Consider the following 24,972-nt stretch of genomic DNA (forward strand, 5'->3'; position numbering starts at 1 on the left):
CACCCTACATCTCTGAACTCATTTCTATATACTCACCCAACCGCTTACTACGCTCCTCTGCTGACCTACTACTCAACTCTTCTCTCATTACCTCCTCACATGCTCGCATTCAAGACTTTGCAAGGGCTGTACCCCTCCTCTGGAACTCTCTCCCACGGTCTGTCCGACTTTCTCCCAACCCTTCTGTTTTCAAGAAATCTTTTAAAACGCACTTCTTTCGAGAAGCCTACCCTCACTCTGCTTAACTACCAAACGCAACACCACATACAGTACCACATTTCTCACCCACTTAATTTGATCTTGCCCACTCCCACACCTTGTAATTACTCCCTTCCCTTTAGAGTGTAAGCTCTTTCTGCATAGGGCCTTCCTCACCTTTTGTACCGGTATTGATTGTGATGTATGTAACTCCATATGTTATATGTACTGTATATAATTCATATGATTTAGTTGTATAATCACATTTACTTTACAGTGCTACGCAATATGTTGGTGCTATATAAATACATGTTAATAATAATAATAATAATAATAATAATTTGGGGGTGTTCTTTGTGAAAACCATGTTGTGAAAGCACCTGAAAATCACAATATCCCATAGCTCTTACAAAAGTTTATAATATACACTATAGTCTGGCACTGCCTCCAAATAACTAATAACAAATAACCACCGGTGTTTTAAGTTGGCAGTTAGAATAATGACACATTGTTTGTAGGCATCCCTGGCTTCCTCCTACTTTCTATGATTCTGTTGGCAGAGAGGTGCTGTATGTCTGGCAATAACCTACTGTATCACACACACAGACTTAATATTATGGATATAAGCCATCTACAAGTGAGCACTGTGCAAGAGTCCAACAGCACTCAGCAAATAATCAATGAAACATGCACAGTGACTCACTTCAGACATTTCTTTGTGCAAAATCACTACAGCAAATCATATAAAATTTTTTAGAAAATCGGTATAAAGGCATTACATCAAAACATACCATAAGAAAGTGTGTTCCCCCTGTCTGCATGCCTCATGTCAGCCACTCCCTCCTGACGCATTTCACGCCATTGGGCAAAGTAACCCACTGGCAATATTCCCCCTGCTGTGGGTTATGGAGCATTTCCCAAGTGTTTTGTTTGCTCAAGACCACAACACCCAAGGTCTCCCCAAAATGCCCATTCCCTCAGGTATTATTGTTCTCAACCTATAAATCCAGTTTGATTCCAATCTTAAAGGAGCTGTTCACCTTTAATTAACTTTTAGTATGATGTAGGGAGTGATCTTCTGAGACAAATTGAAATTGTTTTTTATTTTTCCTTATTTGTGGTTTTTGAATTATTTAGATTTTATTTCAGCAGCTCTCCAGGTTGCAATTTCAACAATACAGTTGCTAGGGTCCAAATTGCTCTAACAACCATGTATTGATTTGAATAAGAGACTGGAATATGAATAAGAGAGGGTCTGAACAGAAAGATGAGTAATAAAAAATAGCAATAGCAATACATGTGTAGCTTTACAGAGCATTTGTTTTTTATATGGGGTCAGTGACCCCCATTTGAAAACTGGAAAGGATCGCAAGAAGGAGGCAAATAATTCAAAAACTATAAAAATAAATAATGAAGACCAATTGAAAAGTTGTTTAGAATTTGCAATTCTATAACATACTAAAAGTTAACCACCCTTTAACAATTTGATGTTCTGATTACCTCCACTTTTTTCCATCAACACTAGAATGTAAATCGCCAGCGGGATGGCACTCGGAGTGCTTTGTTTTCCAAAGTCGCCCGAATTTTCCTTGTGAGGCAACTTCGGGCGATTTCAGAAAACAAAGTGCTTCAAGTGCCAACCCATGTCCCACTGAGACACATTTAGTTACATTGAGAAGTAAAAACAGTAGCCTGCCAGAAAGCATTTCTCTCCTAAAGTGCAGGCACATTCACATGACCAGGGGCAGCTGGGAAATTGACAATATGTCTAGCCCCATGTCAGATTTCAAAATTGAATATAAAAAAATCTGTTTGCTCTTTTGAGAAATGGATTTCAGTGCAGAATTCTGCTGGAGCAGCACTATTAACTTATTCAAGTCAGATCAAGAAAATCAATATGCTCCACGTGATACAGCATAGAGAATTGAATGTCATGAGGATACATAATTAAGAAAGCCAATTAAATCTTCCTTGGTGCTACACCATACCATGATGATATCATCAATGTAGCGAAGCCACTTGACAATGTTATCACAGTAGGGATTATCTGCCCCATACATGGTTTCCTCTTCCCACAGTGCATGTGGCACAACCTGCAAGCGCTGACACCGCTCAGCTTTTCCTACCAGGATGGGGGGGCAACTGTTTGCTGCACTGCAGAACCTTCACCCAGTGGGTAGCCCTGCTCATAACAATTAAGGGTAACTAACCACTGATTATCAATAACAAAATGGGCTACTGCTATAGAATATAAAGACAATTTACTAGCAACAGTATGACTTTATTAATACTCACAGGGCAAGTACTATTATTATTATTATTATTATTATTATTAAATATCTCACTCTACAGAAGATAAAAATGCCTAGACCCAGTTCTGTTATATGCACAGAGCCCAAACCAGGGGCTGTCAGCAAAATGCAATCTGTGCCTTCCCTCTGGGGCAGGTGCGGGTAAATCCTTGGGATACAGTGCATGTCAGATACAGCGATGTAGCTGAACAATAAACCATTTATAAACTTCAATAAACATCTTCTCTGATCCTGCCTACCCTTGTCCTGGCCCTGGGAAAAAGCATATAGCATCATTAACATATATCTTGCAAGTAAGAATCAGTAAAAGTGAGAATCTGAGTCCTCTAATGTTTCCTATAGGTGTCATTCTGAATGTCCATGCCCAAAAGATGAGGCGCTGCTTCCACCCCCCCTTTCAAGCTATTCTCGTATAGTATGTGTTTATTAGGGTTACAGCACGTCAACACGTCACATCAATATTTTCCTCAGTAAATATATTTCTAATGGGGCTATTGGCATGCAATTTACAATAGATGTTGAGAAACAACCCAAGTAACCCACACATACAAAGAAATCAAAACAGATAAATCCATAAATTATGTGTAATAAAGGAAATACACAGGGAATAAGTACAGAACACATGAACAAAAGGAGGCGTAATAAAGCATGGAAATCCAAGAAACCTGCTGAATTCTGTCAGTATTTAGAAAGCAATCCTGCCCCCTATCAGTGCAAATTAATATCAGCTGGTTTAGTCCTAATTGATGGCCGATAAAAATATTTCTCATTACCAAGGTATCACAAGAAGCATCTCAAGACCTTCACAACCTTATTGTTGCAAAACATACCAATGGCATTGGTTACAGTTAAAGTGGAAAGAACATCATTTTACCCTAAACCAGCCATCACCAGGTGCTTCTCACAAGATTTCAAAAGAATAATCAGAAGAGTTGTCCAAGAGCCAAGGATCACTCACGGAGAGCTTCAGAAAGAACTTTCACAAGTACAGTTGTTTCAAAGGAAACAATAAGTTATGCACTCAACCGACATGGCCACTGCTGAAGAAAAACCATGTTGAAGCTCGTTTAAAGTTTGCTGCACTGCATTTGGACAAGCCAATGAAATTCTGGGAGAACATAGTCTGGCCAGATGAGACCAAAATGTAACTCTTTGGATGGAATTGTACTCACCATGTTTGGAGGAGAAACGGCACTGCACACAACCCCGAAAACATCATAATACTGTGAAGTTTGGAGGTGGGAACATCATAGTGAGGGGCTGTTTTTCAGCACATGGTTCTGGTAGACTTAATATAAATGAAGGAAGAATGAATGGAAAAATGTACCGGGACATTCTTGATAAGAATCTGCTGCCATCTACCAGGAAGCCAAAGAGGAAACGAGGGAGGACATTTCAGCAAGACAATGATCCCAAACACACAGCCAAGTAAACTCTCTATTGGTTTCAAAGAAAATCAAGCTCCTAGAATGGCCCAGTCAATTACCTGACTTGAATCCAATTAAAAGTCTATGGAAAGAACTGAAGATCAGAGTTCATAGATGGAGCCCCTGGAACCTTCAAGAATGTGTGGAATTTGTAGAAGAATTGGCCAAAATCACATCTGAGCAATGCATGCGACTAGTTTCTTCATACAGGAGGCGTCTTGAAGCTGTCATTACCAACAAGGGCTTTTCTACTAAGTATTAAATAAATTTCAGTAAGCGTGTTCAATATGTAATCCCCGTGTCATTCCACTGTATTACACATAACTTAATGTATGGATTTATTTGTTTTCTTTGTCTGTGTGGATTACTTGTGTTGTTACTGACATCTGGTGTAAATTTCATGTCAATAGCCCCATTAGAAATATATTTACTGAGAAAACTATTGACGCATTCAATACTTAGTTTGCCTTTTGTATATGCCCCTACATAAAGAAAATACATTTAAAATTAAAATTAATTCTGAACATCCTGTTGTCCAGAGCTGTAAAGTCATATGATTTTAAGGCTTCGGATTTAATTCAGTGGAACACCTAGGATTTGGCACAATTGGAATCCTGCAATAAGTGCTGCTGGGATTCGGAAAAATCCTGGATTCTTTGCATCACTAACGAATAAACTAATGGCAACAGGAAAAGAAGCTCCTCGCAGATCAGCCGTACAGTGCATGTGTGTTGCTAGGTGGTGCTGTAGCCCAACAAATCCCATTCACTGTCCCTTTGAATTCCATTAGACTTTGGTAACATTGTTTAGGAAATGACTTGCCCTCAAATCAGTTATCGCTGATCAGCAGCTGCAGGTTAATCGATAAAAGATAGATTTTTAGATAGATGGACATTGCTATCGCTATAGGCAGCATACCTTTTCTTTTAATATATTGGGACATTTAAGAAAATTTGAATATATTTGACATCCCGCTTCTCACTGCAGGCAAATGTTTTCCTCTAAAACAGCCTGCTGAGAAATAGAAAAGTAATTATATTTATAGTGTTATATAGACAGATAGATGGGCAGCTAGATAGATATACTGTATTAGCAACCTTTGGTGCCCCTCTTGTTGCTGAGCTACAATTCCAAACATATATTTTCCTATTTAGGAGAAACAAATGGGAACGGCTTACTCTGATAAAGTGGGTTCTATCCAACATCACACATGGGGGCAAATTCACTAAAGGACGAAGCGCCTAACACTAACGATTCACTAACGGACACTGGCGTAAATTTGCTAATGTTACTTCGCACCCTTACGCCTGGCAAATTTGCGCAACGGACGTAACTATGCAAATTCACTGACTCGCGCATTTTTCTGAACGCTAACTTTTACCCTAGACTTCCTTCGCCACCTCAGACCAGGCAAAGTGCAATAGAGTAGATAGGGATTGCTTCAAAAAAAGTTGAATTTTTTTCTCTTTTTTTATGGTTGATAGGCTGAAAAAGATCGAAAACATTTTTGGGGCTACCCTCCTTCCCCCTTACATTTCCTAACTCATGGCACCTAAACTATACAGTGGGCACATGTGTAGGGCAAAATAAAAATGTTATTTGATGTTTTGAAGGTTTCCCAGGCTTGTGTAGTGATGCTACATACACCTCCATTGTAACTTCAATTTGGCGCCGTATGCAAATTAATCATCGCTAGCATAACTTCGCTTTGCCTGGCGAATTAACGCTAGTGCAACTTTGCAACCTTTCGTTTCCCCTGAGTGCAACTTTGGATTTTAGTGAATTTGCGTAGCGCTGGCGAAAATTCGCCTGGCGAAGTGCGGCGAAGCGGACGCTGGCGCAACTACGAATCTTAGTGAATTTGCCCCATGGTATGAACATTTAGCAGAAAGGCAGATTAGCACTGTGTCCTTTTATATGGGGTCCCTGGAACCTTGTACATAAACAGAGCAAACCGAGTAAAGGTAAAAACCCTGCAGACCCCACTGAATATGTAAGGCCACTACCAATGTATAATTAAATAGTAGTCATGTTCAGCAGATGCACTAGGAGGAGCTAGAAGCTCAGGTTGATGGTTCTGGGCTGTGCATTCTGCTATAACGTGCTGAGTAAAGCAGCTGAGGTGTCAGGCTGGGAGAGTTTGTGGCTCTATTACAGGTGAGGCTGCCCAGACCTGCCTTTATATTACACTTAAGACTCATGACACACACCTTCTCATGGGATACGGTTCATACACGCAGATTTCTTGCACTTGTTTCTTGTCTGCTTGTTTAACCATCAGCTCCCTACTTACCTGCTATTACTCACATCGTTATCACTCACACTCATGTGATTTCTGTAGCCCATCACCATCCGCTGACTCCACTCAGCCGCCCTTCTCCTCAATGCAACTGAGACCATTTTCCTTTTGGCTCGCTTCAGCCAACCTTAACAACCTGGAAACCTTGTATAAAGTTAACCATATTGTGCGTGTGAGAGAAGAACCTTAGATTGTAAGCTCTACTGTGACAGGGACTAATGTGGATTGTGTATATACTTGCATATACTGTAATATAAAGACATACAATCCTTATTTTGTTTAAAGGTGGAGGGGGCATTTTTCAGTAGATTTAAGTTATTGTCGTAATATCCTTAAAAGGCACCTGTTTGGCAAAAATATTATCCCCAACCAAAGGTGTGGAGAGCCCGCACTCCAGTTGGGGGTAACAGTAGTTATTTAAAAAAAAATTGTCCCCTGCCAGCACCAACAGCCATGTCGTACACAACACATGTGCATAATGCTCTTCTGATGTCACACGTATGTGCATAATGAGCAAGTCACGGGCAGGGCTGGAACTAGGGGTAGGCAGAGTAGGCACGTGCCTAGGGCGCAAAGATGGAGGGGCGCCAGGCTCGTACTTACTCCTACCCCTAGTCCGGTCCCTTCTCTGCTGATCGCCCACTTGTTCCCATCTGTACGAGTACGCGAGTGCGCATGCGTCGATTCGCGCATTCGCAGAAGCATCTTTTGGCGCATGTGCAAAAGCGTCTTTATACGCAGAAGCATCTTTTCGCGCATGCACTGAAGCGCGCATCCAGTAGGCGCAGCAGCCGGCAGGCTGCCTTGAGCGCCTGCCCGGCTTGGCCCGGCTCTGGTCATGGCATATTCTCATTATGCATATGTGTGTGCCCCAACATGGCAGCTCATACTGGGAGCTATTATTATATACTATTGTTACCACCAACCTCTATAAGCCCGCACCTTTGGTTGGGGATAATATTTTTGCCCAACAATATTGCATTAATATGGGAAAGTGCATAGGATCTTTTGGCTTTGTCTGCCTGGAATACCCAGTCACATTATCATATGTATTTACAGAAAGAGAAGGGTACAGTCATCCTTTGCATTTCAGTGCACTTTGTTGGGTACAGCCTCACAGAGAAACTTCTGCTCTCTATACAAGAATGCAGGGCCATACTTAAGAGCCCAAAGTGTCTGGGTAATAGGTGGGATATAAAGAAAGGTACAGAGACTGGAGAGATGAATAAAGATCCAGATCCAACTATGCATTGATTTGAATAAGAGACTGGAATGTGAATAGGAGGGGCTGAATAGAAGAGGAGTAATACAAATACAAAGTCCCAGTGACCCCCAGTTGAACACTGGAAAAGTCAGAAGAAAAAGGCTAATAATTAAAAAAACTATAAAAGATAAATAATGAAGGCCAATTGAAAAGTTGATTAGAATTGGTCATTCTATAACGAACTAAGATGTAACTGAAAGGGGAACCACCCCTTTAATTATATGCATATATATATATATGTTTACATTTATATTTAAGGATATGCAACCACAATTGCACAGAGAAGGTCACCTCACCTACAAGACATTTTGAAAGTGCCTTCTATGGGCCAAATAAAAAAGGAAAATAGTTGAATTTTATTTTGAATCCATAAAAGTTTTAGTATATTAACCCTTACAAGGGGTGTTATAGAATGGCTAATTCTAAGCAGCTTTGCATTTGGTATTTTTCATCTTTTCATCTTAATGGATCTTTCTGTAATTTGGATCTTCATACCTTAAAGGGGTTATTCACCTTTGAGATAACTTTTAATATGATGCAGAGAGTGGTATTTTGAGAAAATTTGCAATTGATTTACATTTTTTATTATTTGTGTTTTTTGCGTTATTTAGCTTTTTATACAGCAGTTCTTCAATTTGCATTTTAAGCAATCTGGTTGCTAGGGTCCAAATGACCCTAGCAACCATGCATCAACCTAAATAAGACAATCGAATATAAATAGGAGAGGGCCTGAATAGAAAGATGAGTAATAAAAATTAGCAATAACGATAAATGCGTAGACTTACACAGCAGTTGCTTTTTAGAAGGGGTCAGCGACGCCCATTTGAAAGCTGCAAAGAGTCAGAAGAAAAAGGCAAATAATTATAAACCTATAAAAAATAAATAATGAAGACCAATTGAAAAGTTGCTTAGAATTCGGCATTCAATGGTGAACCACCCCGTTAAGTCTACTAGAAAATCATGTAAGCGTTAATAAACCAAATAAGATGATTTTGCTTCCAATAAGGATTAATTATATCTTAGTTGGGATCAAGTACAAAGTACTGTTTTATTATTATAGAGAAAAAAAATTGGATTATTTGATTATAGTGGAGTCTATGGAAGATGACCTTTCGGTAATGCTGAGCTTTCTGGATGATGGGTTTCCGGATAATGGATCCCATACCTGTATAGGATTTTTAAAAGAGATATAATTCCTCAAAAAGTAAATGCAAAATTGCGTACAGTGCTCTTTTATAGTTTATATTCATTGTTCTTTCAAGGTACTGGTAGTTTTTACAATGCCAACATAATGAATTTGAAACAACAGCGACACCTGCTGTTTATTTCAGCTGACTGGACACAGTCTTGTGATGTTCTGCTTAGAGAAACTCTTCTTTGTTCCCTAACTTCATTTTCTGAGCAATATCACATTGTGTTAACTTTAAATACGATGTGAGAGAGTGATATTCCGAGACAATTTGCAACAGCTTTTCCTTTTTTATTATTTGTGGGGGGTTTTTTTTTTTTTTGTTATTTATCTTTTTATTCAGGTTTGCAAATTCAGCATTCGGGTTGCTAGGGTCCAAATAATCCTAGCAACCATTCATTGATATGAAGGCGGAAAGGGGGCCCCTGGCAAAGAAGGAAAGATGGGGATTCACATTTATCATGCCCAACCTCCTGCTGTTATTTAACTGTAACTCTCAGAATTTTGTGCTTGTTTAGCAGTTGGAGGGTCGCAGGTTATACTGACAATATCAAACACAATGTCATCCTTTGTGAATATATTTACATACTGTCATACTGGCCACATATTCCACAGATAACACAGGGAGTTGCCCTTTAATAATATTTTCTGACTCTCGGTTGGATATAGCATGAAAGGCCTTCTCCCATGGGCCCCTTGTATCTCAGGGATCCCTTGTTATAAAAGATACTTCCCTGAGTAACAATAGTTACATATTAATACTTCATGTCAGCAATGTGCAACAGAAAAGCTGTTGGTAGATGTTGAATGTTGTAGTTTAAGCACATTTAGAGTTACACTTCCCCTCCGATTTTGCCGCCCGTTTTCCTGCAGTGCCTGGGGCCCCTCACACTTGCTCTATGGTGAGACCGGTGGGGATTATGGCCGGTTATTCATATTGCTATGGCTGGAGCCAGGCCTGGACTGGTAATCTGAGGATTCTGGCAAATGCCAGAGAGGCTGCTGAAAGATGCCATAAACAGTCACTATTTAGTGGTCTGGTGTGAACTGTTCGGGTGTCTGTGTACTTGGAATGCCAGGGCCTATTTTGACTCCCAGTCCAGAACTGACTGGAGCTTTCCCTCCTCTTTGCACTCCAGCATGTTGTCAGTCAGTGAGTCAGTGAGTGCACTCTTTCCTCCCTCCCTTGTGTCTCCGCCTCCCGCCCCTCCTCCACTCCTTCAACTCTCCCCTTCTCTCTTTCTCTTTCCCTCCTCCTCCTCCTGTCTGTGCTCAGTTCCCTCCCTTCATTCTCTCATCTTCTTCCCTCCTCCCAGGCTGTGTCAGGGATCACCGGGCTCAGCGATCAGACTGCCAGGTAGGCAATGATCCCCCTTGTACTTATAGCCAGTACCCTATGCCTCCCAGCATGCACAGCGAGTACTCACATGGGAACCTCTCCTTTGTATGTCTGCGGAGTCCCCTGCACTGTCTCCCGCTGACACTGAATGGAAGGCTGCCTGCTGAGTGATCACTAGTGCCTGGGAGAGAGATAGGAGCTCACTATAGACTATAATGTGGACTGAGCGACCATTAGTGATCTGCATACTTGCTTGCCTGTAAGGCTGACTCTCTAGTATAGAAATAGGCACTCCAGCATTTGCACAACTACAGCTCCCAGCGTGTCAGAGGAAATAGTGTGTGTGTATGGGGGTAGTGCAACAGCTGGAATGCTGAAGGTAGCCTGCCTTTCATGTACTGGAAATCAACCCCCTCTAACAACTCACCATTCCCAGTCTGGGTGGTCTGGAGCTGAGTGAGTGTGTAGCACGGGCACTACTAATTGCTTTATGGGGGGGTGGTTACTAGCAAATACATTTAGCCAGAAGGTCCAATGACAAATGAGTAAAGAAGCAGCGCAACAGGGTCACACAGTATTTTTTCTATATACATAGATATTATCTAATTAAGACCAGACATTATGTCAGTGAAATGCATCGCTAAATGTTTTTAAGACACTCAGTTTAATTAGATTGTAAGCTCTGTGGGACAGAGACCTTCCTATACCTATTATCATGTGCTGCTTAGTCTTTGTAGCTGAGTATATTTGATGTGCAGGTCAGGGAAAACTGGACCCACATCCAACCCTACTCACAAAATGTTACCATCGTAGGACCCGCACCCATATCATACCTCCATCTTCCTGCTCTAAGTGCTGTGTCTGAGGCCCCAAATCTGCAATGGTCATCCAAATTTCAACCCAAACCTGGCCGACCTGCTGGTAAACCCTTGAGTTTCAGGTCAAGCCATACATCACTACAATGTATATTTATTGTTGTTTGTCTCTGTGTTGATACAATTACTGTATTACTGTAACAATGTACACACATTCATATAGTTTGCCTTTTGATATACATAACAGCTGCAATTGCAGTCCAAAATGCTGGGGTGCATAGACTTTATCCATGAGGTACTTTTAGTGAAGTTATAGAATGAAGGTCAGCCTGTTAAAAGGAAAAGAAAATTGTGTTCATACAACAAGTCACTTACTGTCTATAACAATGTTACTCCACTCCTGACCTGCTGGCACCAATTTATGGTCAATTTTCTTTTGCATTCCTATATTATTGAAATCCTTTTTCCGTCTTGTTTATATTTGTAGCCAGTGATGCACAGGTGTAAAACTGATCCAGGAGAGCTGCACAGGGCTGTGATATATAGGTATATAGTTATAGTTCGGGCCCAGGCATACCTGGAAGAGGTGGAGATTGTTGGGAAATAGGCTTAGCCTGAGGTGGGGTGTGTGTTTGGGTGTAACAGGGCATTGCTAGTTTAGACAAGTACTTAAATTGGGGTGCTATTGTAGGCATATCGGGAAGATGTTTTCCTGATGGCCTACTTAACTGAGATCTGGCAAAAATATGCCAAAATATCTATCAGGCTCAGGCATGTTAGAAAGTGTCATTGGATAAGGGTTGCAATGATTTGGTCCTCTCTTGAGAGCTATCTCCATACGCTCTAAGTACCTGTTCTCCAGAATGCTCGGGACCTGGTTTTCCGTAATTTGGATCTTCATACATTAAGGGGCAAATTCATTAACTTCGAGTGAAGAAATAGAAGAAAATAATAGAAGAAAAAAAACTATGAATTTTGAAGTGTTTTTTTGTCTACTTCGACGATGGAATGGGCTACTTCGACCTTCGACTACGACTTTGAATCGAAGGATTCGAACTAAAAATCGTTCGACTATTCGACCATTCGATAGTCAAAGTACTGTCTCTTTAAGAAAAAACTTCGACCCCCTAGTTCGCCACCTAAAAGCTACCGAACCCAATGTTAGCCTATGGGGAAGGTCCCCATAGGCTTGCCTAACTTTTTTTGGTCGAAGGATAATCCTTCGATCGTTGGATTAAAATCCTTCGATCGTTGGATTAAAATCCTTCGAATCGTTCGATTCTAAGGATTTAATCGTTCCATCGAATGATTATTCCTTCGATCGTTCGATCGAAGTATTTGCGCAAAATCCTTCGACTTCGATATTCGAAGTCGAAGGATTTTCATTCCCCAGTCGAATATAGAGGGTTAATTAACCCTCGATATTCGACCCTTGATGAATTTGCCCCTAAGTCTACTAAAAAATCATGTAAACATTAAATAAATCCAATAGGCTGGTTATGCTTCCAAAACGGATTAATTATATCTTAGTTTGGATCAGGTACAACTTACTGTTTTATTATAACAAAGAAAAAGGAAATCATTTTGAAACGTTTAGATTATTAGAATAAAATGGAGATGGCCTTTCCGTATTTCGGAGCTTTTTGGATAACGGGTTTCCGGATAACAGATCCTATACCGGTATTATAAAATATTTAGCTTGAATCAGATCAGCCCGGTGCATAAATGGCCAAGTCATGTAAAGATCTGCTGATTTGGTGACCTTGGCCAAATGAGATGATCTTGCTGTTTATGCTCAGCTTTAGTTGACAGTGTCCACCTCCCAGATCAATGGGTTTATATCACTAGGTAGGACCAACTAAGTACTATGGGTCCCCATGATATCTGATAGTGGTTCTCTCCATGACTGTACGTCTCTAGCAACAGGAGTGCTGTGTGCATATAATTGAGAAGTTTGGGAAATTGCAGGATACTTTTGCTGTGCCATAAGTAATTGGTGCAAGGAAAACATCTGAATAGCTGTGTTTATTGGTGCGTCACACTTATTCTGCTTTTTATTGTGGTTAATGAAGGAGTGCTGGTGACTTTTTGTGAAAGTATTCGATAACTTCTTGATTGTAGATATGGCCCATAGTTTAGGTAGGTGCACACGCCTTACAAAAGTCACCGACAGAAGTGCCGGGGAGTCACGAAACACGTTAAACGGGCAGCCAGGACCTGTATTATGCTGCTGTAATTGGAGTTTTTATGCTTACTTAATACATTTCTACTTTTAATTTTTACACTGGCCTCCTCAGTGCTCCGCTATTTGCTTTTTCTTACAAAAGTCACCAGTTTAGCCTATTCTTGGCCCAGTTGCCCAACATCTAAGAAGAAATGCAGTTTCTGTTGATCATGATGCAGAAATATCATGTGATGTCATTGTATGACCATCAGCTGAATGCAGAGCTCATGTTTCTAATGTATGGTTTAGAGGGGTTAGATATTAAAGTCTGAATGCCCAAAACTCGAAAAATTCAAAAAACTCGAAAAATTCAAGTTTTTTTTTTTTACTATAAAATGCATATTTTTAGTGAAAAAAATTGATTTTTTTTGGGATTTATTATACCCTGAGGATGAAAAAAGTCAGAATCATAAAATCCGGCATCTCAGACCTGCCGAGATTATATATAAGTCAGTGGGAAAAGTCCCGAAGATATCCTGATCTGTACTGGGTTTCGTGCAAAAATCCAAAGATTTTGTGGTTTTTGGGCAAAAATCTGAAACAAATCAGATTTTTTGGGCAGAAGATTTGTATGATTCTAATTGTCAGATGATTTTCACTATTTGTTTGAGTTTTCTACCAAACTGGAATTTTTCAGGAATATGTATTGATAAATAATGGGAAATAACCCGTGCGGACGTGGTCGGAGTATATTTCGGATGGGATAAATTCAGATTTTCATAAATAGCCCCTTAGTGTGTTGTCTGACGGGTTTGTGGTCTGTTACTATACCTCTCAACTGAAATTGGCCTATGGCACATGTAGTGCTCAATATCCCCCTTGTGCTTGCATGCTGTGTCTCTGGTAGATATTGGTGGTTTCAATGCCTGATGTAAATATGCAAATGCTAATATCTATGAAACCACTAAAAATGGGAAATTGCTGTAAACCACAAAAAGTTGATTCTGTTTTGGAGGCAACTTTAATAATAAATATTTGTTTCTTAGGATTGTGCTGGTGTCTCTTGTTAGCAGCATGTGTTAACTGTAACAGTAAACTTACACTGCTTTGTGAATTTTCTGGGACTGGTGCATGAACACTAGTAACTAAGGGCAAAGTAACGAATAATTTATTGTAACAGGAAACAGAGTAAGTAAGAAAAGCCGGACCCAGCACCAGGGGGTGTTTCACTCGCTTTTTAAAGGAACTATACCGGGATGAACTGGGAGGGTTTTCTGTTTATTTAAATATAATGTACACACTGCATGTTTGCTTCAGAGACTCGCGTATAGTTTATATAGATAAGCTGCTGCATAGCTGAGAGGAACAGACATTCAGGTTGAAATAGGGCACAGGTTTCTAAGGATGTAGTATTTTACCAGGCCCATCAACAGGAATCATCAGTACTACAGACTATAAAACATTCTCACACTAAACAGGAAATTTGGTGCAAGGGAATAGTTTATACGTTTGAGCGGGTTAGACAGATTAGAAACTTTATATGTTAAAAAAAAATCACTTTATGGTGTTACTGGTTCTTTAAAGGTATACTGTCGTGGGAAAACATTTTTTTTTTTCAAAATGCATCAGATAATAGTGTTGCTTCAGCAGTCATGTGGCTTGTGTTCTGAAAAAATTCAGTCACTCTTTACTGCTGCACTGCAAGTTAGAGTGATATCACCCCCCCACCCCCGCAGCCCATCAGCAGAACAAATGGGAAGGTAACCAGATAAGAGCTGCCTGGTAGATATAAGAACAACACTCAATAGTAAAAACCATTGAGTAGGAGAAACAACAGCCTGTCAGAAAGCAGTTCTATAGTGCAGCACTGGCTCTTTCTGAAAGCACATGGCCAGGCAAAATGACCTGAGATGGCTGCCTACACACCATTATTATAACTAAAAAAGTACACTTGTGGGGTTAGAAATTAGATTTTACATGGTAGAGTGAATTATTTGCAGGGATTTATTAATAAATAATACACCATAAAAAAAAAGTTGGTGCACGTAGTGTGGAATTTTTTTTAACCATGCCCATTTTTTGGCCACACTCCCTAATTACCATGTTCATTTTACAAAATTTGGCAGGTTATGAAAGTTTAAACACATTTCTGTGATTTTTTCCCCAGTTATTACAGTTTTGCTAATGAAAGAGAATTGCTCTTTAAGCTGTGAGTGTAACTTTCCCCAAGGGACCTGTTATCTTATATTGTTACAATTACTTATTTCCTTACAAAAGTTTCCAAGTGCACCTGGTGGCTGTTCTGGGCTCTCTGCCAAAAGCCAATTAAGTTAGAAACATTGTTTATTTTTCTGGTTGTTCAGTGCAGAGAAAAACGGGACTTTCCAGTACAAAAGAGGGACTGCAGGTTGAGCTGCCTCTAAAAACGGGACAGTTGGGAGGTATGCTTTAAACCCTAACACTACCCCAGTGAGACGGACTCTCTAATAGTATTCTTTGCATCCAAAAATCTCAGTTGTCTAATGTACACAACAATGTTAGCAGTGTTCTCTCCCAAATCACAGTTTGTTGCAGATCTTAAGAGATCAGCTGGTTTTTCTGCATCTCCACACCTGGCTAAATAGATGGACTGTGTAAAAATGTTTCTAATATAGTTAGTTAGCCAAAATTTAATGTATAAAGACTGGAGTGACTGGATGTCTAACATAATAGTCAGAACACTACTTCCTGCTTTGTAGCTTCCTTGGTTTCCACTGATTGGTTAACAGTAGGGATGCACCGAATCCACTATTTTGGATTCGGCTGAACCCCCGAATCCCCCTGGCTATTATGTTAGACATCCAGTTACTGTAGCCTTTATACAATATATTTTTGGCTAACTAACTATATTAGAAACATGTTTTATTTTATATTTACATCTATTTACCCATTTTTTATTTTGACACTCAACTGTTCCTTTAACATAAGGAACATGCCCGTCCCACTGAGATGTGAATCCGTGTAATGGAAACAATTTAGGAACTTGTGTGAACATCTTCCATGTGGCTCGGCATTCCCAAGGCAGTCAGGAGTTAAGAGAAGTCTCCCAACAGCTGTCCAGTTTAACAATCTGTCGGAGAAATGTGTGGGCGCCGTGGTTCTATGCTTCTTATTTATCTTACTTATCATCTAGGAATAAATTATAGATCCTTAGAACTTAGCAAAATGTCATTTTTGTTAGTAATATCATGACCTGTGGCAGAACAAGGAATATTCTAACAGAGTTTCACTTCCATTCTTCATTTTTTCTTATTTTTTACAACCAGGTGCCAAGAAGTAATATTTCCACGGAGTCTGTGTGAAAAGTAAAAGTTTTTTTCTTATAAAATTTAGATTTAGAAGCAGACAAGAGTCCTACCTTAGCAGAAATGCATATGCGATAACAGGTTTGGATAGAAAAATATTCAAATTCTTCCATGAAAATGTTTGGGTATGATGAGGGGATGATGTTGAGCCTGTGTAGTTCTTAAGGGTCAGGCCACACTGGGCGTTTTGGGGAGATTTGGACGCCTGGCGACTAATCACCTCGTTTTTGCGGTGACCAATCTCCCCAAACTTCTTCCCTCACTCTGCGCCGGCTAAAATGAAAAAACGCCAGCGCTAATCGCCCAAACTTCGGGCGACTCCAGAAAATGAATTGCCGCGTGTAATTAGCGCCGGCGTTTTTTCATTTTAGCCAGCGCAGAGTGAGGGAATGCGTTTGGGGAGATTGGCCGCAAAAAAGATGCGATTAGTTGCCAGGCGACCAAATTTCCCCAAAACGCCCAGTGTGGCCTGAGCCTAAAGGGGTTGTTCACCTTCCAAGCACTTTTTTCAGTTCAGTTGTTTTTAGATCCCCAGAAATAAAGACTTTTTTCAATTACTTTCCATTATTTATTTATTGTTTTTCCAAAATCTAAGTTTAAAGTTGAATGTTTGTGTCTCTGGTGTTTGAGTCTGGCAGCTCAGTAATTCAGGTGCAGACTTGAAACGGTTACAATTTTGCAACATTTAGTTGATACATTTCTCAACAGCATCTCTGGAGTATTAGCAACTATTGTATCAATTCTAACAGCCGTCTGTAATGAAACCCAGAGATTCTGCTCAGCAGGGACAAAGATAAGAAATGTATCAACTAAATGTATCAATTTAGAACAGTTTACAGGGTCGGCGACCCCCCCTCCCAGAGCTGCTTTAGAAGGTGAACGTTGACACTTTACACTTCAATATTAGAAAAAAGGCCACACATAGAAAATAGAAAGTAATTGGGGCATTTTACATGAGTGTCTCCTAGAATGCCTCCTTGCTTGCACATCATTCAGACATTCAAACTAGGGAACATCAGGGAGCCACAACGCACTAGGGAGACAGAGATACCTTGCACCCTCTAATTGCTTTGTGAGCAAAAACATTCTTTTGTGAGCATTTTTAAAAACTGTGTGCACAGGTCAGAATAAAAGCTAAATTTTTTGTTTTCTTTGTGCACACCACAATTTGTTGTGCCGGGATGGGGGTTCCCAGCTGATTCAACGTTGAATGTCTTTTTAAAGAATCCAGCGTTCTTATAATTCACCAAAAAATATATATATTTTTTAAAGCACAGACTGATGTGGTTCAGCATAATCACAGACTGGGATTTTGTGGAATTATAGCTTGACTCTTGGAGCTAGCTTTGCAATCAGAATATTATGAAAAGGAATTCCACATCTTACTGGCAAGTGAATGTGCTATTTAATTATAATTATAAGTATGTGTGTGCCCCGAATGCACAGAAATTCATTTCACAGTATACCACAGTTTTGACCAGGGATTGTTTTCCATTCATTTGGCTTCAGCTTTTATAAATTCTAACTTTTATGAATGAAGAACTTGAGCTCTGGCTTTAATTATATCCTTCCAAATATTGGCTGGGGGTGCAGACTGCTATAGGTCGATCCCAGGACTGTAGGCTCCTACGGCAGTGAACTGATTCATTTTTGTTTTTTGGGATGCAGTCCGAGAGAGTTGGGGGTTTGTCGGACAGATGTACGGTACATGCCTTGTGTTTATGCACTCACGTATTTTTACCCTGTAACTATTAGGGAATGATTATTCTGAAAACCACAAATCGTTAGAAATAACTCTCATAGACTTGGCACAATTTGAAATCAATTGCCTGTCTCTTCTAATCCCTCTGTGCATATAGAGTGATTACTACGAAAAGCCTTTTAATAGTTATTACTGAAAACACGGGGGAGTTAAATAATTCATTCAGCCCACTTTGTTTTCTGGCCTCAGTACAGCCATCGATTATTCGCTTTGCAGTTTTCCAATACGTGGGCTCACATTACAACCTTTGGCTTGTATGTTTTAAATGATGCTTGAATTCAATTTTCCTTTTCCAGTTTTCATTTTCCAGTAGCAAAGCCTTGTTTCAAAATCAATACTACTGGCTAAAAGCATATATTTTAGTATATTGGGAGAATCTGAGTATATACATTTTATCTGCAAATTGCTAATGTTGGGCATTTTTCATGCGTTCAAAGATAACATTTTAAGATTATGGAGTATATTTCTAGGCAGGGTTTGGAAGTAAAGGTATGGGATTTATTATCTAGAATGTTTGGGACCTGTTTTCTGGATAAGTGATCTTTACATAATTTGGATCACCAGGCCTTAAAAACAACAAACAAGGCACTCTTTTATTATTACAGGTATGGGATCTGTTGTCCAGAATGCTCAGGACCTGGAATTTTCTGGATAAGGGATCATTCCATGATTTGGATCTCAATACTTTCTACTAAAAATGATTAAAACATTTAACTAACCCAATGGTTGAACATTTTGAATTATTTGATTAAAATGGAGTCTCTGGAAGATGATCATCCATTCATTTGTAACATTTTGGATAATGGGTTTCCGGATAATGGATCCCATACCTGTACAGAGAAAAAATAAATAATTTAGAAACAAATATAATTATTTGGTTAAAATGGACTCATTTGGATATGGCCTTCCTATTTTCTGGATAGCAGGTTTCCCTATAAGGGATCTAATACCTAGGGTTACAACCTTTCCCTGCCGCTAAGTCCGTGACATCACGGGGGAGCCCGATTATATGGTGGGGGTGGTGGCATTGTGGGGCGGTTTCCCACAATATTATAGCTCCCAACATTTAGGAAATAAAAAAGACCACGCCCATTTCTGTGGCCACACCCCCTAATTACCATTTTCATTTGACAGGCTATGAAAGTTTAAACATATTTCTGTGTTTTTTTCTTTCAGTTATTACAGTTTAGCTAATGAAGGTGAATTGCCCTTTAAGCTGCAAATCTAACTTTTCCTGAGGGACCTCCTTATCTAAATTGTTACAATTACTTATTTGCTTATCTCAAAATTGTTAAAAAGTATCTTATTTGCACCTGTTAGCTCAGCTGTTCTGGGATCTCTGCCAAAAGCCAATTAAATTTGAAACTTTTTCTGGCTGTTCAGTGCAGATGCAGGACTGCGGGTTGGGCTGTCAAAAGCGGGACTGTCCCGATGCAAACGGGACAGTTGGGAGATATGCAATATGTACTGTATGTATGTATCTTGCGATTGCCTATTAGCTGATCACCGTATCAATCTCAGGGAATTCTGCCTGATTTTTTTTATTTTGGAAAACCGGGCAGGCAGTTTTGACCTGAACAGCCCTTCCAAAAACCGGGCTATCCGGGTCAAAACCAGACAGATGGCAACCCTGCTAATAGCTGTATTTGCAGGTGTGTTTAGTACAGGTCTAGGCACTCTCTGAGAACCATTCTGTTAGAATCCCAGCATGTTAAAACAAATGAGTACTCACAGGCTTCCCTGCTTAGTTTCACTTATAAAGGTTATGCAAAAAGATAGCTTTCTCTTATTACTTTCCATGATTTTGGAGGTGCCCAGGACCTGGGAGTTTTCCCGAATAATGTAATTTGGATCACTATAATGTATGTCTGCTAAAAAACATTTTTTAAATGAACTCTGTGGGATTGTTTTGCCACCAATGTGGATTTCTGCAGTTTAATTACCATCAAAATACAAGTTAAACTCCTGCACCGGGTCAAATACTCGCAGAATACCTGCAAAGCAGTCGGGTTCTGGGTAGAAAATCCCTGATTCCTTGACCATGAAGGCATACCGCGCAAGTCTTAACTGTCCCGTATTTCGCAGGACAGTCCTGATTTTGACAGCTCAATCCGCAGTCCTGGGTTTGATACTGACTTTCTCTGTGATCTCCTGCACTGAACAGCCAGAAAAAGATACGTTTCTAACTTAATTGGCTTTTGACAGAGAGCCCAGAATAGATACTTAGATAATTTTGTAACAATTTATGATAAGCCGGTCTCTTGGGGAAACTTTTAAAGGGCAATTCACCTTCATTAGCAAAACTGTAATAACACATAAAACCTCCAGAAATGTGTTCAAACTTTCATAACCTGCCAAATTTTGTAAAATGGACATGACAATTAGGAGTGTGTGGCCACAAAAATGGGTGTGGTCAAAATTTTTTAGCTGCAATCAGCACGGCAAATCTTTTTGTCCCTCTTTCTGTTTCCAAAATGTTGGAAGGTATGTGTGGGTATTCCGCATATAACCCAACAGGGTTCTCAGCAAATATGTGGGACTGGCTCCTCCTATCCTCCCTAGTGTTGTATGCAATTTTTTTGGCACCTTTCTCAATGAATGGGTGCCGGAGTGACATCACTTCTGGACTATGATGACATCACTTCTGATTTTCCGAGGTTCCGGTTCTGAAGGTAAGGTAAGGTAAGGTTAACTTATAGGATCTGGGTCGGGTAGTGGCTCTGGTTAGGGGGATGTGTTTGGTGGAGGGTGAGGGTCAGTGGGTCTGGGTCTTATTTACTAAAGGAGGAGACCCCACAGGGCAGAGTTTGTGCATTAAAACCCAACAATTCAGCAGCCTGCAGTGTTTCTGGAATAGATTCTTAAGGTGGCCATAGACTCAAAGATCCGCTCGTTTGGCGACATCGCCAAATGAGCGGATCTTTCCCCGATATGCCACTAAACTGCGTGGCTATATCGGGGGTAATTCGAGCGTTCGCCCGTATGGCCGAACGATCGAGTTACGATGCGCCAAGTGGTCGGTCGGGTAAAAATCCAACCTTCCGAATCGATATCGTGGCCAGATATCAATCGGGAAGACCCGTCGGAAGCCCCCATACACGGGCAGATAAGCTGTCAAATCGGTCCAAACGACCCATATCGGCAGCTTTATCTGCCCGTGTATGGCCACCTTTATTTGCGGAAAGGTCTCCCAGAACAATAGAGGAGACAGAAGTACAGTATATAATCTAATATAATGACAGAATTGATCTGCTTGGTCTGTCACATTTTACCTGCATTTTATTCTGTAAACAGAGGCTATATTTAGCATTAAAAGCATTTTTAACCTCCTTCACTAAATAGAAAACTCTGTGACCGTGGATATATATATATACAGTACAATCTCTTTTAAGCAGTGCGGAAAATGTCAGCATTATAAATAAATCCCATACTTGTCTCGATAAGGCAAACATCTCAGGCTCTCAGCTGGCAGCACGTATGTTGCTCCATCTGTTGTCCTATGTCCTATGTTGTCCCTGGCAGAATGATTAAGGATGATGCCTGAGCATTTTGTGCAATGTGACTTTTCTACAGAAAAAAAACGATGACAACGGAATACTCATTATAGAGTGTTCCCTAATCAATGGTAATCACTTGCTTGTACAGCACACAGGCATATTTATCAGCTAAAAATGAACATTTTCCATCAGGAATTCTCTCTGCACCCTTTGAAACAAATGGTATTTATTGTGTTTATGCTTATCCTTCCCCACCACAGGGGGACTGAATTTAGCACGATGGGGGTCACTGGGTTGTGAGTGGAGCGTCTTAATATCCTTATTCCAATAATGTAGCTAAAACGTCTGTTTTTAAAATGTACTGTATATGTACAGGTATGACATCTGTTATTCAGAAAGACCCAAATTATGGGACGGCCATCTCCAATAGCCTCCATTTTTCTAATTAAACAAAACATTTTAAAAATGAATGCTTTTTTCTCTGTAATAATTAAACAGTACCTTGCAATTGATCCCAACTACAATATAATTAATCCTTATTGGAAGCAAAAACAGCCTATTGGGTTTATTTAATGTTTTAAGGGGTGGTTCAACTGTAAGATCAATTTTAGTATGTTGTAGAATGGCCAATCCTAATGTTTTCAATTGGTCTTCATTTTTTTTTATTTTTTATAGTTATATTTAATTATTTGCCTTTTTCTGCTGACTCTTTGCAGCTTTCAAATGGGGGTCACTGACCCCATCTAAAAAAACAAATTCAAATGTATTGTTATAGTCACTTTTTATTATACATTTTTCTACTTTGACCCTCTCCTAATTATATTCTAGTCCCTTATTCAAATATCGTTGCTAGAGTAATTTGAGCCCTAGCAACCAGATTGCTAAAATTGGAGAGCTGCCAAATAAAAACCTGTTAATAATAATAAATGCAAACCAATTGTGAATTGTCTCAGAATATCTATCTCTACATCATACTAAAAGTTAATTTAAAGGTGAACCGCTCCTTTGAATGTTTTTTTCGCAGTGGACTTTTTCCATTCCAGCATTACTGTATATGATTTATAGCCTATTTGCCAGCCCTGTAGATACACTATCAGTATGTATTTTAATAGGTGTTGCCAGTTGCTTGATGATAGTATAATGAAAGGTAATTGCCCTTTTCACATAGCTTTATATGTTTGTCTTTCTTCTCCTGCTGTCTGGCTTTAACATAGTACCAGTATGGAACCTGTTATCCAGAATGCTTGGGATCTGGGGTATTCTGGATAACAGATCTATCTTTAATTTGGATCTTCATATGTTAAGTCTACTAGAAAAGCATTTAACATTTTTTTTTTATAAAATTGGATCAAGTACAAGGTACTGTTTTTTTTTATTATTACAGAGAAAAAGGACATTTTTAAAAAATGTATTTGTTTATAATACACAAGAGCCATGAGTATCCTGTTAATGATATCCTTATAAAAGGTGCTTAGTAATGTAATCGTTTATAATACACAAAAGCCATGAATATCCTGTAAATTATACCCTTATAAAAGGTGAGTTCTGATGTCATCAGTTATAAACGGTGAGTTCTGATGTCATTTCTGTCACATTACTCACTGAAATTTGTGTATTATAATAAATAAAGTACCCCCAGTTGCAAAATATGAGGATATTAGAATTTACCTCGGAGTTCCATGACCCGTATAAAAACACTCGGCCTTCGGCCTCGTCTTTTTATATGGTCATGAAACTCCTCGGTAACTTATAATATACGTATATTTTACAAGAGGGGGTACTTTATTCACTATATAATTGGAGCTTAGTGATGCAATTTCTTTTCAATGTAATTCTTTTTAATAAATTAAGTACCCCCTGTGGCAAAATATGAGGATATTAGAAGTCACCTCAGAGTTCCATAACCTGTATAAAAACACTTAGGCTTCGGCCTTGTACTTTTATATGGTCATGGAAGTCCTCGGTTACTTATAATATCCTTATATTTTACAAGAGGGGGCACTTTATTCACTATGTAATGGAGCTTATGAGAGATGGCTTTCACATAATTCAGAACTCATATCCCTGATCCCATACATGTGTAGCGCTATAGTAAACTGACTTGTGCGAGGGCAGTTTTAGCTACTTTCCTTTGTGGGCTGAGACCACAGATGAGCTCTCTTTCTCAGGGGTAAGCCCTCGCAACGCGGTGGAGGCAGGGTGTAGTGTAACTGTAACTGGGTGCGATAGCTCAATGATGGGCGCCAGTAGTTCTTTAACGTTTGAACCAAGAACTGTATTTATTGAACAATAGCACATAGATCATTTAGCACCTTGATCCACAATGGAGCATAGAACATACACAGCAGCATAAAGGAAGCATATAGCACGTATAGGCTGAATCCCCACAGGCTAGGGAATATACAGCAGAGAGTGAGTTGACAGCATGTGATGGGTATTGCCCAGTTTTCAGGATATCTTCAGTGGCAGACTAGGGGAACTCCTGACACCCCTATCTCAACACTTTAGGTGGCCATACACGGGCCGATAAAAGCTGCCGACAGACCGTGTCGGCAGCTTATTGGCCCGTGTATGGGGGCCCCCGACGGGCTTCCCCGATCGAGATCTGGCCGAAAGTCGGCCAGATCTCGATCGGATGGGATTAAAAATCCCGTCGGATCGCGGCCGCATCTGTTCGTTGATGCGGTCCCGCGATCCGACCGCCCGTTTGGCGAACGCTAGGATCCGATCGTTGGGCCCTAGGGCCCACGATCGGATCAGCCCGATATTGCCCACCTCAAGGTGGGCATATCGGAGGGAGATCCGCTCGTTTGGCGACATCGCCAAACGAGCGGATCTATCCGTGTATGGCCACCTTTAGTTCCTTACTCTGGGTCAGTAATACCCTGGGATCTTAATCCCTCTAATCTCCTCTGCAGAACCTTGAGCTGCTCAACTAAATAACCTCTCTATCACTCCTAGAGTGATCTATAAACGAGTATAGCTGTCTAAAAAACTCAGTAAGACCGAGAGAGAGCACACGATGCAGATTAACTGCTAAGTGGTTTATTCTTCACTACATGTTTCAGGCTACACGCCCTTTATCAAGTGGAGCGGAGGTGTCTGACTGAGATAGAGAGTTTGAGTTACCCCATTACCCAGTCAATCTCAATTTCTTGAGTATAGCTGTCTAATTACTAGGGCCAAGGCGCCTAGGGTCAGCACTACCCATTCTCTTCCAGCCTGCTTGGTTGGGCTAAAGCAATGGACCCAGAGCACATGGTTCCTAAACCTTTTATACTCTGGCACAGTGCCACTAGTGTACACTGTGTGAACTACAGGGGTTACATAAGCACAAGGTCCCCATAAGGACCCACTGAGGT

General features: G+C 40.1%; 1 protein-coding gene across 1 annotated transcript in view; it reads left to right on the plus strand.

Annotated features, from left to right (window-relative positions):
• The first annotated feature begins 9,939 nt into the window (after positions 1 to 9,939).
• pxylp1.L (2-phosphoxylose phosphatase 1 L homeolog) overlaps positions 9,940 to 24,972 on the plus strand; it is a 45,671-nt gene continuing 30,638 nt past the window's right edge. Inside the window, exon 1 of the mRNA XM_018263834.2 lies at positions 9,940 to 10,046. The gene's annotated coding sequence lies outside the window, so the exon portion shown is untranslated. The remainder of the gene's footprint in view (positions 10,047 to 24,972) is intronic.

This window comes from Xenopus laevis, chromosome 5L (genome assembly GCF_017654675.1).
Source record: "Xenopus laevis strain J_2021 chromosome 5L, Xenopus_laevis_v10.1, whole genome shotgun sequence".
In the NCBI taxonomy this organism is placed as follows: domain Eukaryota; kingdom Metazoa; phylum Chordata; class Amphibia; order Anura; family Pipidae; genus Xenopus; species Xenopus laevis.